The sequence below is a fragment of the Phaenicophaeus curvirostris genome, chromosome 8 (assembly GCF_032191515.1).
Source record: "Phaenicophaeus curvirostris isolate KB17595 chromosome 8, BPBGC_Pcur_1.0, whole genome shotgun sequence".
In the NCBI taxonomy this organism is placed as follows: Eukaryota; Metazoa; Chordata; class Aves; order Cuculiformes; family Cuculidae; genus Phaenicophaeus; species Phaenicophaeus curvirostris.
The window spans coordinates 22,332,025-22,344,131 of record NC_091399.1 but is presented as its reverse complement, the minus strand read 5'-3'; the positions used below and the strand labels follow the sequence as shown (position 1 = coordinate 22,344,131).

Genomic DNA, 12,107 nt, shown 5'->3' with positions numbered 1-12,107 from the left:
ACGCCTGAAAAAAAAAAAGCTTTAAGCCTTTCCCTGAAATAAGCCAGTTCCAAGGTTTCTGTTCTTTTGGGAGCGGGTGGTCAGGGTGCCTCCGTTCAGTGTGTTCAGGCGGAATAGCAGCCAGCGTCTTACTTTAATAACTGTCAGCAAAGTCATCCCAGCCACAGAATGCCAGGTTGGAAAGGAACTCGGGGATCATCTGGTCCTACCTTTTAGCTGATGGATAGTTTGACTGAGATGGCCCAGCACCCTGTTGAGCTGAGCCTTAAAAGTGTCCAGCGCAGAGGAACCCACCCCTTCCCTAGGGAGGTTATTCCAGTGTTTAACTCTTCTCATGGGGAGCAGTTTTCTTCTGGAAGCCAATCAGAATCTCCCCAGGAGCAACTGGTACACATTGCCCCTTGTCTTTTCCACGTGACTCCTCGTAAAAAGGGAGTCTCCATCCTCCTGGCAGTCGCCCTTTATGTAGTGGTGCATGGTGAAAGGTCTCCCCTAAGCCTTCTCCTCTCAGGCTGAGAGAATCATAAAATCACCAGGTTGGAAGAGACCCACCGGATCATCGAGTCCAAACGTTCCTATCAAACACTACTCACGTTGAGTCTGTTGGCCACCAAGATCCTCAGGTCCTTCTCCGCAAAGCTGCATTCCAGCCAGGTGGAACCCAGTCTGAGCTACACTGACTCTACTGATTGAGTTGACTTATTTGCCCTGCTTTTTTCCTGCATGTGTGCTGCAGTAATTCTTTGGGTATCTGTATATTTTATTTCTGAAATAATCAATACAGCAGTCAGCGATACCATCTGAAAACAATAAAAAACAGCAGAAGACCAGAACGGCCCCAGATAGTCCCTGCACAACAACAGGATGAGCTATAACGCGGTCAAGGAGTGCTGCTTGCTGCCAAGGGCACTTGCAAAGGGGAAGGCAGGTTATGAAAACCCAACAGCTATCTTTGATTTTTGAATGAGGACAAATGTAGTTGTGTTCTCCAAGTAAATGCTGAGAGTAGCCATGTTACTTAGTGTTCCATATAATGTTAAACGGCTGTTTCACAGCTTATCACAAAAGGCCTTGGAGCTTATTCTTGGCTTTCTGGACAGTGATCACAGATGATGGAACTGGGCAGGCTAAAGGTCACGGCATTTTAGAAAGAGATTCTTTTAAAAACAACTCCATGAGCTTTCAGAGTTGGAGGTATCCCCAAGATAAGTGGTTTGATTGATCTGAGGCAAGGGCTGTGAGTCTTTCTTGCTTATTAAATGCACCAAACGTGGTTAGATGTGCACAGGGTTAAAAGGCTGTGTGGGTCAGTACCGGCTGAAAACATTTTCTGGGGTTCAAATGGGTTTAACAGCGTTACTGGTGTTTCTCGACACCTTTGTTGGAATATTCTCTCCCATATTAAAAGTGTCCTTAGGGGGTGGACTTGTTTTTGTTCTAAACACCCAGAGGGCACACAAGGAATGTGCATCTTGTTTGCAGAGCAGTTACAGACCAGTCCTCAGGAGCTGACTCACTGCTGTTTTGTAAGCGGGATTTGCCTTCCTTTCATGTGGTTTTGCATTTTTCCACTCCCTAGTCCCTGGTAATTTAGATCTTAAATGCTCTGGTGTCAGAAAGCCTGCTTCCTGGAGCAGGAGCTTGTCCCGTGTGCTGGTGAGTACTCAGCCTGAGTTGATAGCAGCAAATGCCATCTTTTATCCTTCCCTTTCTTTCTAGCTGGGTTGTCATCTCGTTATGGCAGAAAGGCACTTTCCCTGCAGCTATCTACTGTAATAATTAATAAGTGATCATTAATTGTTTACAGGATATTGCGTTTAATCTGTTATTTTACTGTCTCACTTGGATGGGCTTGTTTTTGATTTTTCCTACACAATATTTGAGACTTTTCTGAGTTCCCAATTAATTTCCTTCTTCCATTGGCTATTGCAATGCCATGGTGGGGCAGGATGGGGAAAATGGGCTGCTGGGAAGAATCGGAGGGAAGGCTGTGGCTCCGCATGACCTGAGCATTCAAGTTAGAATTTCTGGTTCGTAGCACACCTTGAATTACAACACTGGATTCCACTGTTGACTTTCAGATCACTTAACCTGCTCTCACACCTTAGTAACATGCTATTCATGGCAGGGCAGATATTTCCCTGTGATTGATAGGAACTTCTTATCACTTCCTTTTACTTGGATTAATTAATTTATTTTATTCTTTTCACTGGCAGCTTAGGAGGAGCTCAGATGCCAGAAATCTTCTGCACTGTTGTCACTTTTCTTTTCTAACTGAAAGCTTTCCCGAAGAGAACTGTGCACCCACGTGTAAATCAAACTCTACCGAGAGCTCTGCCACCTGTATTTTCTTACAGCCTTGCTGGGTTAATGTTGGAAGGTCTGGTTGTTTTAATTGGTGTTTTTGTGTGGCTGGAAAACTGACAAGTCGGATGAATTTTGTGTTATTTCTGCATGATTAAATTCAAGGGCAGCAGTGTGGGCTGCCACTACTCCCGGGAAAACCAGATGGAAAAGAGTAGGGCAGAGAGAGCCCAGCGGGGATGTTTTTCCTGGTCCTTCTGTTCCACTGTAGCTCCAAGGCAGAACAGAATAAAAGGCAAAAATGGAACCCATTCTCCTGGAAAAAGTGTGGAGTGATCCTGCTTTTCCAGGAGGCTGAGGAGAGGGGAGAAACAATAGGAAGCTGTTCGTTTTTCCTGGGTGGAGTTTCACATTTGATGCTGATAAGCGGGAGGCTGGTATGGAGGCGTCGGGCTGGTAGAGAGGCAGCACCTTGCCTGGGCGCTGCTGGACTTCAGTCTGGGTGTTCCTGCAGGGAACTCCACCCTCTCCTTCTCCTTCTGGTACGTTTCCTCAGTGCCATCGTCCTCTTACCACTGGCAAAAAGCTGCCTGTGTGGGAGATATGCAAATGTGTTGTAATGTTCTGATATAATTTTAGCGCAGAAAAAGAGCAAGCTATCGCCAACCGGGCTCCAGTCCTGCGGCGTCGTTTATTTAATAGAGCCATTAACTTGGAAAAGAGGCTTACATGGATGTGGGATGTAGGGATCAAGTTCTTTTGTAAGCTTAAAAAGCAGGTCCTATTGAGCCATGCTTCCATAAAACTGAATTCCTTTACAGCAGGAACTGTCTGTGTGAGTGTTAAGAGAATTGGATCATTTAATGGCATGAGTATGAGGATTTCTGCTGTGAATTCACTCCTTGCTCACAGTCACTGGAACAAAACTGGCTTTCCTATGAATAACTGAGGTGGACTTCTCCCCATGTGAAAATCCTAAATACTGTTTTGCCATATGGTTTTATTTTAGTGATTTTTCTTTTCAAGTTCAAGGAGAATGTAATCTTTTTGTGGGAGAGAGGAGTGAACCTGCTAAAATCCTTTCTCATACGCAGGGTTAAGTATTGTACTCAGGAGGGTAATGTTCCAGTGGAATTGCAGTCTTCTCATAACAATTTAGACTTTGGTAAAGAAAGTGGATGAGTCATTGCAGGGATTTGATGGCTGAAAAGATTGATTAATAATTAATTTAAAACCAAGAAGCCCTTTCCTCTGTGTCCCGGCTTTCAGCCACTCAAAAGATCATCAGATTCCCACATGTAGTTTAGCATTTGAGTACCCTGGACGTGTTTGTTTTGATGTAGTTCCCTGAACTTCAAATGTTGCTTGTTCTTTGCTTTTGCTTACAGGTTATTTATAGAGATATAAATGTCAAGTTTTGTTCGAGCGTTTTGATGAGGTTACAGTACTTTGAGAGAGCCAAAATGTTCCCATTATTTTGGTGTGTCAGGGTTAATTATACTTGTGTTTGAGTTGCACTGCTGTGTGCGTGTATATATATATAAAGGGTGAAGGTATTCCATTTTTTCAGTGTTTGTATGCTCTTGTGTACACGTTCATTTGCTTTTCCTCGATAGGTGTTTGTCTCGAGGGCTTTTATTTCTACAGGTTGTGTTTGAGCTGAGTGTCCAACAGGAAACCCAAGGTCCACGGTGCCTTTTTGTACTTACACTGGGAAAGTTCAGCCTAGAGAAGAGAAGACTGCGGGGAGACCTTCGAGCAGCTTCCAGCACTGAAAGGGGCTCCAGGAAAGCTGGGGAGGGGCTCTTGCTCAGGGAGTGCAGGGATGGGATGAGGGGAACAGCTTTAAGCTGAAAGAGGAGAGATTGAGATGAGATCTGAGGAAGAAATGTTTTCCTGTGATGAAAGCCCAGGCTGCTCAGAGCAGGGGTGGCTGCCCCATCCCTGGAGGGGTTCAAGGCCAGGCTGGATGGGGCTTAGGAGCCCCTGATCCAGTGGGAGGTGTCCCTGCCCATGGCAGCGGTGGGACTGGATGGACTTTGAGGTCCCTTCTGACCCAAACCATTCTGTGATTCTGTGAAAGTGGTAAAAACAGAGGGTGAGTCAAAACCGAGGGCACAGAAGCTTCAGCAACATATTGAAATCCTTGATACCCTCCAAGTGCTCCTGTCTAGGGCAGATCTTTGATACCACGTAGCTCTTGTGGCTCTGGTCCTAGAGGAGGTGATAAACTGGGTTTTGGCTTTTTATTAACTAAAACCATGCTATGTGCAGCCCTGGGTATTTTTGGTACTGAATCTTGACTATTTAGTGTGTGGTGAATGTAGGTCAAGGCGTTTGTTTGCTGACAGGGTACAAAAAGCCACTCTCCAACCTTTCCTTCATTTTTATTTATTTATGAGCTTGAAAGGTGAATGAAAATGTGTAATAATTTTAACTCGAGCTGTCACCGCCATTCATAATTTAAACCTGAAATGCTTTGCATTTTCAGTTCTCTGGTGTGTGTGGTCATTAAATCTTCTGATCGGGCTCCTCTAAAAAGTGGGTGGCTGTCAGCTATTTAGCACCGAGATGTAGCTACAACCTTCTGGTGCCGGTGTTTGTGACGTTGTGTTTTCTCAGACACACTGGGTGCAGGAGCTGAACCTTGCACTTTTCAAGGCCTGAGTTTGTGAAGACTTGTCTCTATTTCCCGGCTTGCAGATAGTGATGCTCTTTGGCCTCCTTTAACCGTGAACTTAACTTTACCTTAGTCAGAAGCTACAGTTTAGTTGCACTGCTGTATAAATTCTTTATAACGGCTATTGTGTGGTGCAGGGTTACCTAAGTAGGGGTTTTAAAGTGGAAAAAGAGCATGCAAGACTGTTCTGCAAGGACAGCATCAGAGTTAGGCTCCAGTTAGTTTGGTAAGAAGAGTTTTGTAATAAAACAACCATTTACATTGGCACAAAATATAGAAGTCGAAGGCTTTTTTTTTTTGCTTTTTTTTTTGCTTTAGTTTGTGTTAAAAGGGTTGGAAGTGGGAAATGTGGGGATAATGAAGAAATCTTAGCAGCAGGGGAAGATATGCCATTTTTATTTACAAAGTCAGACCTCTTGAATTCTTGTTTTACTCCAGTCAAACCTCCCTGGATAAATGTCACGTGCAGGATCGAGTGGGTATTCACCTTAGAGGAGTCCAGGAAAGCAGTTTGCACTAGAGGGGTGCTGGAAAAAGTGGATGATTTCATGGCTTCAGGTAGATAAAATTTGCTCTGGTGGCAGCATGGGCAGCAGAATGTGACAAGAAGTGGGAGGGGAGAAGGATATGTGTGACTAGGGTGATGCTTTGCATCCTGGAAGGAAGAAGCAGGGTCTGGAATTTGTAGTCTGACATTTCTGAATGTGTGAAGGGAGCCAAAGGAAGCTGGTGGGTGTTGGGACAGGGCTGATGTGCTCCAGTTTGTAGCAAAGCCGTCAGCAGAAGGACAGCAAGAAATCCCCAGGCTCTGTTATAACTTGGGAGGCAAAAAACTGTGCAGCTGCACTGGTCAGGAGGAGATGTCACAAAGCACCCTGGTCTGCTCTGGGTGGTGGTGTTTGACCCAGCAGTGCAGCTGTAGTCAGTTCACACCTCCGGAGCTGCTCTGCTCTGGATCCCTGCCATTGGAAACCTGCTCTAGAGAGGGCCCTACACAGGAGTAGCTGCAGTTTGCTTTTCCTGTGGGATCACTGCAGAACCCTGGACGGATGAGATGGGGGTCAGAGATGACCTGTGCTTCCTCCAGACCTTCGTTTTTCCTACTTGCAGGCTGGCTTGTGGAGAGAGGTTTGTGAGCTGAGCAAGGGTGCCGTAAGGGGACTCCGCAGCAGAGCGGGTGGATCTGATACCGAGAATAACTTCTTGTATCAGGTCTGGCTGTTGGAACTCACCTCAGGGGCAGAGCTCTCCGGGACAGCTCGCCTCCCACACTTGGTCCAGAGCCTGGAAGGTGAGAGTTAACGTACCCAAAATATGTGGCTAGGGATGCTTTGGCATTAAAGTGCGGTACCTTCTGTAACAAGGCATCTCCTGCTGCTGAACGGTGAGACCTGAGATCGGGTTGTTTATTTTTTAAGCTGAACTGGAAATAGGCCGTGCAGGTTTTCAGGCTTGGGCACAAGAACATGATTTGTCACGCGGTGTTACATCAGCTGAGAACTCTTTAGACAGTAAGCCCTGGATTTTCTGCACTTGCCTCTCTGCAAGCCTTGTCACAGCTCTTCCATCACTCAGACTGACTTCTCTTGTGTGTTTGGGTTATGAGGGTAACAAAGCCTGTGAAACATGACTGTCCGTGAAAAATAATACTCTAATATGCTTTCAGCTTTTCTGGTGGGATCATTTTTCACATGTACATTTGCATTAATGGCTGTTGGCTTCCAGCTAATAAATGTGATGCCCTGTGAAAATACCAGGTTATTAGGACTGGCTGGGTTCCTGTGGTGCCCTCGGTGCTGCAGCTTTCACTGGCTCCCTGCGCCTTTGCTTGTGTGCACAGCAGAGTTGTTTACATGTTAGGAATACGCTAGAGGCAAGGAGAAAAGAACAGCTTTAATGTGCTGCAGCCTCGATGCTCTGTGGGGGAGGCCTCGGAATTGTTCCTAACAGGATCAAATGTCGATCAATGTGGCAGGAAGAATAAAGTTACTGTTCATGAGAAAACTGAAGAACAGTATATCTCATGCTTTCCAGCCATCTTAAAGCCATCTATTTTTGATCCTGTCTAGGCAAATGTCCCTCTCCTGTGGTTCTTTTGAGCCCTGTAGAGTATTGGTGGTGCCTGGCAGAAGCATCAATCTGGACCACTCCTCTGGGCTGTCTTCAGTAAGGAAACAAGTGGGATGCCAGCATCTTTCAGCTTTTCCTTGAAAAACCTGGCCATCAGACTAGTGAGGATGCTGCTTGGAACGCTATGTCTGCTGTTTAATTTGGTTTAAAGGCAGATCCAGGGATTTACTGGCTCCATAAAGTAAGAAAACAGTTACTCTGACATTAAGTCATGGCTTCTCCTTTATTGCAAGGTATAAAAGCTGGAAGGAGAGGACAGAGGCAGAGGAAACAGCTAGAGAGGAGTAGAGAAGAAAACAGCTGAAAACCACCTCCTCTCCCTCCAGAGCTATTTTTTGTCAGTGACAGCGAACTGTGGGATGAGCAAAGCTGATCTGTCTCTGCAGCAGGCCGTGGCGCTGATCGGAAGACGTATCCCCAGGAACAAACAAGGAGAGCCAGCCTAGCTGCGTGGGAGGAAGCAGCTGAAGTCAAGGCACCTCTGCTGGATCTGCCATTCCTCTTCCTTGGCTGCCTTGTGTTGTGTTCAGGTGATGTTTGGAGTCTTACAACACAGGGCTGTGGTGTTTTGTGTTAGCACACGGGGAAGCAGGCTGGGGTTTGGGGAAGAGCAGCAGGGGATGCAGCCTGTGGAGGAAGAGAGAGCCGACGAGTGGAGAGGAGACTTGGAAAAGCGTGCCAGAATAAGAGGCTTCTTAAACTAAGGCCAGGTGCTCATTGGAAATACTGCTCTAAAACAAACCTGGCAGATACACAGTCATGAATTTACTTACCAGAATTCAAGCTCTTCTGATTGTGATTCTGATTCTTGCATTCTTCATGGACTGGTTTGGTGTTGAACCAGCATCCCAATGTGTTGTGTTGTCTGGGCTTTCCTCCCGAGGGAGGTATTTTGGATAGTTGCTCCTGAGTAAATCCTTCGTGTGGTTCTGGAGCTAAGGGCTTGTCTTCACATGCTGTTGAGAAATCGTTGCAGCCAGCTGGAGGTGGGAATTTGAAGTGAATTGCTTCAACTGCCCTGTCTGTGAGGCAGGGTAGTTGAGGGCCTCTCTGATTCTGGAAGAGGGCATCTGAAGAGACTCTCAAGCCATTCAATCAATCGATTTTTTTAGTTTGTATGGGTTTTGTCTCCTAAGAAGTAATCCAAAGTGCACACAAAGCCTCAAAGTGGATTACATTATAGGAAGGCTGTTCCTAAGGATTTGGGAGGGTTTATGTGTATGCAGATGTATTGCTAGTTGGGAGTAGCGCTTGTATTTTACAGCTGCTCTGTACTTTCATCTGAATTTAATGTTCAGGCAACTCCTTCAGACTCTGCTAAGCTTAAGCAGAGTTCACATTCCTCTCATAATTTCTTTAGTCTCTGCAATAGACCTTTGAGACACAGTTGCAGCATCTTAAAGCCGTCACTAACCATGTGATGACCGCGAGTTTCTACAGAAACTTCCAAGTTCACCTGTTTAATCTTCTATAGTGAATGGAATGTGCTTAGGTGGGCAGAGCTGCTGGTTTCTTGTGAGAGTTTCTAAGCTGGAGGAGGAGGGTGAAGAAAGATAAAATGGAATAGGAGCCCTCGCAGCAAATCTTGGCCTTCCAGCCCCAACTGAGATTCTGCCTGTCCCATGCAAAGCTTTATTAGATTTGTGTATGAACCAGAGAACTTGGACAAAATCTGTTCAATAGTAAAAGGCTGAATGTTTGAGTATCCGAGGCCTTTGGCAACTTGCATAGTTGTGTTTACCTGGAGCCTGAGAGGAGGGGACAGAGGAATTCAGCACAGGGAGAGTGCATAAGGCTGAGCTCTGTAGGCTGGCGGTTTGGAATATTTGCTGCCTAATCTGGGGGGTATTTGTTGAAGAAGGTATGGGTAGGGCTCCCTATTTTGCTTTTCAATGTACTGCTACAATCTTTCTGCTCCCCTCCTTCCCTTCCCATTTTGCTGTTTCAACAAGAGGAGCAGTGGCTGAAGTGTTGTATTTGTTTTTTATTCATCATTTTTGGCTGTGCAAAATCAGTGGCAGTGGCTGATATGCAGCAAGAACCTAGGTTCTTTTCCTTTTCAGCTACTGAATTTAGATTCTTGCTAAATGTTGTAAGGGCTTCCTACTCTAAATGCATGCAGATGTGTGTTTCAGGAGCCGTGTGGGACTCCTGATTGTGTGGGAAAGCCCATCCTGTGTGTTGAACTGCAGAATCACATCTGTAGACTGCTACCACCACTCTTCTAAGATGCTTAACAGATCGCTGTGTATGAATAGTTAGCATATTTATTTAAATACACTTGTGAAACTGGAAGGTTCTGAATGTTTTTCCTACTACTGCTGCAATTACAAAATCAAATGTTGTGGTTTTCTTGCTGAATACATTAGTTTTATTGCCCTGTGAAAGATTTGGTCCCAGAGGCTAAGGACTGATTCCGTACTGAGGTTTAATTGGCTGCATGTGTGAATCCAGGTGAAGCATAGATGCTTCCACCCTGGGCACACCAGGAATGCCGTACCTGCACTCGGAGTGTGTGCGCTTGGCATGGCCTTTCGTGTCCCACTGCAGTTTGTGTCGAGTGTCACGGTGGGACAGGGCTGAGGGCAGTTCATTTTGCCTTCTTCATCGGACAAGCAGTGAACGACCAGCAGCGTGCAGGAGTGATTAACCTCAGCCACGCTGATGAGGAGGAACCTGGACGTGTCTGGTGAGTCTGGTTGACTCACCAAACTGGTGACGTGGTAAATACCTCACCTTTACAGTCAAGGGATAGGAGAAATTAATATTGATCTTTTCCTAAATGTTTTTTTTGGAGGTTTCTGAATGACTAACTAGCAAACATACAGGTTTGTTTCCCTTTATGCACTCTGTTTTGTTGCTTCCGAGGTGCTAAACATCCTGTTGGCATCACGGGAGGGTGTTCAGTGCAGTGGAAATTCAGCCCATTGCAGGTCAGCTCTGGTTTCAGCAGAGACAGCTATTGTGGACTTTGGAATCACACAGCTGGAAGCTGGTGGTTGCCGTGGGACCATCGAGAGTGACCCAGTTATGAACAGGATGGACAAACAGAGAGCAGCCCCAAAGGAATTACACTTAATGCTTCCAAAGAGCAGATTTGTCATCACGGAGAACTTGATGTTATTGTAAGAAGAAAAATGTCAATGGATAAATGGATCTAAAAAAGCTAAAAAGTTGAAATCTAAAGAAAAGCTGAAAGATACCAGAAGCTCGAGTTCTGGTTTAAAGAAACAAGGCAACAACTACCGTAGCAGCCCTCTGGCTTCAGGATGTGTCTAGAAACTTCAAAGCAAAATACAGTGATTCGGGGGATGATGGATACCTGGGAATTAGCGTACGCTAGGAGTTAGAAAGTAAGTTGGAGAATTAACTCTGCATGTTCTCTACGGGTGAAGCATGTTAGGAAATAGATAATTCCAGTTCTGAGATGGAGATAATAACGTAGCCCATGCAAGAAAAGTAGAAATGCTTGTTAATGCTGTTCTGTGTTTGGGAAGTAGTAGCTCAGATCTTTCTGTTCCTCCTCTTGAAGGTACATCTGAAGCAATGACAAGTAGAATGGAATGGAGTAAGAGCAGTGGGAGACTCACAAGCAATGAATTAATAAGCAACATTTTTGAAGGGGGGATTAGTGTTTTTTTTTTCTCTTCATCATGGAGAATTAATCTCTGAAACTTGCTGCATGATACCGTTATGGGTAAGAATTAATACGATTCTAGGAAGGATTAGGCATCTCAGGGAACAAAATTATTTAGTTTCATATAAATCTACAAACCCTCTTGTTCTAGGGTTTAAAACTATTTTCTAACAGTGGGGTCTAACAGAGTGGGCAGATTATTTAGTTGTTTACAAGGAAACTTCTTTTGCCGTCACATCTGTTTCTAGCTACTTCAACAACAGGAACTGGTGATTCACATGTCTGCTTCTAAATTTAATACGAGAAAGGGTGTAGGGTGGGCTGAAGGAGCACGGAGGGTGTGTGTTCGCAGAGGAGGAGGTGATAAAGGGAGCACGCACCCTGCACGCTGAAACGTGTCGTCGTGCCTCTGACTGCAGGGCAGACGTGCTGATCCACAAGCAGAATATAGGTGGATCACAGTCAGAAACTGGTGCTGAGCATTCAGCTTTTCACTGATTATAATTGTCCAGAGTCCTTTTGTTGTATTTAAAGTAATTGATCTGCAGAAAAAATGCAAGGTCTTTATTTGAGCATTGATGTCTTTGGGAGTGGAGAGAGTAATGGAATGGAGCAAGGAGATTTAAAATGTGGAAGGAAAAAGGCCTAGCTGTGTCTTTTGTCAAGTAAAAGTCTTCAGTGTCCTTTCTTAACTGCCTCCTGGCACTTGCTTTGGAGAAAGCTTCTCTCTGTTCTTCAGCTGAGAATTACAAATGTTTCAATCTTCATTATTTTTCTTTTTGCCTTTTCCTTTTTCTCCCCCCAGGGTTACATGCAGACACCCACGGGCACACCCACAGCTTTATTTATGTGCAACAACTGCATCTGGTAGCTGCTGATGGGCAGAAATTGTTGGTATAGGTGCAGGCATAGTGACCGTGAGGGTTGTTTCATTGCTGCTTCCGTTTCCTGGTCTCCACACACTGGGAGCATCAGCTTCTCCATGTTGGCTGTGCCCATCTCTGTCTGCTCCTGAGATGTCACCTGAAGAGCAGAGAGCTCTTCTGTGTTTGAGTCCACACAGAAACACGTGTACGTGCTCAATGAAAGCTCCTGGATGTGTCCTGTGACCCACACCTTTGCTCGTTCCAACAGCCTCGGTGGGAAGGGACCTGCAGAACTGCAGAGAGGGGAAGGGAAGTCTTAAAACAAAAACATGGGGACAAAACAAAAACATGGGGACAATGGTAACACAACAAACTTGAGCAAATGCAAAAGATCAAGCATTTTAGCGTCTCTGTCCTGTGAGGTGGGAATGGTTATTTAGTGGTCAAGCCATTTGAGGTCCAAAGGTGAGACCAGTGAGGGGACTCCCTT

At 45.3% G+C, this 12,107-nt stretch overlaps 2 protein-coding genes across 4 annotated transcripts in view; one reads left to right on the top strand and one right to left on the bottom strand.

The window, feature by feature from the left end:
- The window catches only part of KYAT3 (kynurenine aminotransferase 3), a 237,203-nt gene that overhangs the window by 125,959 nt on the left and 99,137 nt on the right, over positions 1-12,107 (bottom strand). The gene's annotated exons all lie outside the window — the stretch shown is intronic.
- LRRC8D (leucine rich repeat containing 8 VRAC subunit D) overlaps positions 1-12,107 on the top strand; it is a 48,621-nt gene that overhangs the window by 15,934 nt on the left and 20,580 nt on the right. The window contains exon 1 of one of the 2 annotated variants that reach the window (XM_069862816.1): positions 2,710-2,846. The exons of the other annotated variant lie outside the window; for it this stretch is intronic. The gene's annotated coding sequence lies outside the window, so the exon portion shown is untranslated. Of the gene's footprint in view, positions 1-2,709; positions 2,847-12,107 lie in introns of those variants that run through there. 2 annotated transcript variants of the gene reach the window in all.